The 2689-nt window shown below is 30.9% G+C and overlaps 1 pseudogene; it reads right to left on the reverse strand.

Annotated features, from left to right (window-relative positions):
* Window positions 1-730: 730 nt before the first annotated feature.
* Window positions 731-1850, reverse strand: LOC109436356 (cytosolic 5'-nucleotidase 3A-like; annotated as a pseudogene).
* Between the last annotated feature and the right edge of the window lie 839 nt (window positions 1851-2689).

Here is a 2689-nt window from a genome sequence, read left to right on the forward strand (position 1 = left end):
ATATCTTCTGTGATTTTTATTTCCTTCATTACAATAGCTTTCAGTTTAGTTTGGTTTTCTATTTCTAGTTATTTTTAAAGGATTTTCATTTCATCTTCATTATCAATACATCAATATAGAACATTTTGTAATGATTAGTGACATGTGGATACCAACATTTTTTTAATACCAATATTTTCTTGTAAATGTTGATTTTCTCCAAACCAAAAAAAAAAAAAAAAAAAAAAAACACAAAAAGGCACAATTTCAGCAGACAATACCATCAGCATGATTCACCCACATTACAAAAATGGCAATACATAAAACCATGCACATTATTTTACCATTTCTTAGTACTTAAAAAAAGAAAAAAACTTCTATTATACAAACTTCCCAGTGTAAAAAAAACTCTTCAAAAACTTGTTAATAACAATAAACTACAAATTTCATTTTGAAGAAGTACAAAGTTATTTTTCAAAATTTAGCTTTAAGATTTTTAAAAATCCATTTTAAAATATAGTAAAACAAAAACAAACAAACAAACAAACAAAAACATGTGTTGAGAGAGGTGGAGAAAAAGGAGCTTCCAGTTAATGGGTACAATGCATCTGAAAATACTACAGTAATGTAAAAGAAAAACGTCAAGAGCAAAAATGTATTATAAATAGGAGTCTTTCAGCAAGATGAACAGTTGAGCCCTTCTTGCATCATTTGAACCCATAGGACAGAGTTCTTTTTTAAGAATGCTTGTTTACAGAATCTTCTGTAAGATAGAGTTGGCTATTTCCAAAGATTCATCTTTTCCTAAAACACTAATATAAGAGTCCATATATTTTTCTAGAAGCTCATCCACTCTATCATTTAGATACCCAATTTTTTTTTTTTTTTATTCTTAAGTATCCTTGAGTGTCTTCTGGAAAAATTATGTTGGTATTGTCTTTTATTTGATTGAAATATTCTGTGCTCTTAAAGGCATCATTATTTTGTTAAATACATGAATTAGTTCTCTTTTAAGTACTTTGAGCATTTTATTTTCATCAAAATCCATGAAGTTGACATTACTGCGACATTTAGATGATAAACACTAGCTTTATGGATAACTTCCTGTAGTACATCAGTGATACTGGCTGATAATATAAATACAGGGATACTGTGTTGTTGGAGTTTATCAAATAAATTGTCATATCCTTCCTGAGCATACTGTCAGATTCTGCTATAATTTCTTTAAGTCCAGCTTTCGCTAAAGCTTGTTCAACAAGAAAATCATGTAAATTGGTATACCATTTTACCACATAAGGGTACTTCTCATCTACATTTAAAAGAGGATCAATTTCAAAAGCATAATATTTTCCTTTATTTGGAATAACTTTTTACATTAATTTGTAACCAGATTACAGTCGTCAATGACATCATTTCATATTGGGCATTGTTTCCCTTTGTAGGATAATCTACCTAATGTCATATCAAAATCTGTTATTATCTAATGTTTGGCAGCTCCTCCTTTGATAAGACCACAGATAATTTTTTCTACTCTTGCAGGGTTCTTGATGAGAACTGAATTTTTTTGGAATTCTGGCATCATGTTCTCATGTACAGTAAAATCTTAATTAGTCATTTCTTGGTTATACAATCTTCCTTACGACACTCTACGTTCTGTCCTTGAATTTCTCCTGAAACTAAACATAAGTGGTAAACACTTTCCAGAGATACAAGGCTTGGATAGAGACTTCTCCATGATCTTGATCTTCTTCCCCACCTTCCTCTTTAAAGTAAATATATACTTGGCCAGCATCATCCCCAACCATCAGGGCATACATGCTGCTGCTAACTAGTACACTGACCCTCACCCTGGATGCGTGGTTGATGAATGGAGCCTTGTGCATCTCCCAGGCCCAAAAAGAAGAGGCAACTCACAGTGACTGTGGGCCTCTTCTTTCTAGTTCTTTAAGGTATAAATTTAGGTTGCTAATTTGGGATTTTCTTCTTTTTTAATGTAAGCATTTACAATTATAATTTTTACTTTAAGTACTGCTTCCACTGTATCCCATAAGTTTAAGAATGTTGGGTTTTTATTTTTATTTATCTCAAGCTATTTTCTGTCTCATGATAGGTCTCTTTGACCTATTGGTTTTTTTGAGTGTGTTCTTTAACTTTCACATATTTGTGGATTTTTCAGTGTTTCTGTGCTGTAGATTTCTAGATTTTTTTTTTTTTCATTGTGAATGGAAATTCTCTTTCTATGATTTCAACTTTTTAAAATGTATTAAGACTCCTTTTGTGGACTAATATATGATCTATTCTGAGAAATATATTTCCATTTACATTTGACAAAAAGTGTATGTTCTGTTCTTGTTGGGTGTAGTGTTCTGTGTAAGTCTGTTAGGTTCAATTAGTCTATAATATAGTTCCTTAAGCCTTCTATTTTCTTTTGATATCCTCTCTGGTTGCTCAATAAATATTGAATGAAAGGCTTTGCAGTTTTCTACTATCATTGATTTCTTCCTTCAATTATGTTAATATTTGTATCTATATTTAGGAGTTCTGACGTTTGGTGCATACATATTTTAATTGTTAAATCTTCTTGGTGAATTGAGTCATTTATCATCACGCAATGCTCTTCTTTTTCTCCTCCAACGCTTTTAAAAATTTTGTCCTATATTAGTATTACCATTCCTGTGATCTTTCAGTTACTATTGCATGGAGTATCTTG

This window comes from Rhinolophus sinicus, chromosome 18 (genome assembly GCF_057876585.1).
Source record: "Rhinolophus sinicus isolate RSI-liver-muscle chromosome 18, RSI-T2T, whole genome shotgun sequence".
NCBI classification, from domain to species: Eukaryota; Metazoa; Chordata; class Mammalia; order Chiroptera; family Rhinolophidae; genus Rhinolophus; species Rhinolophus sinicus.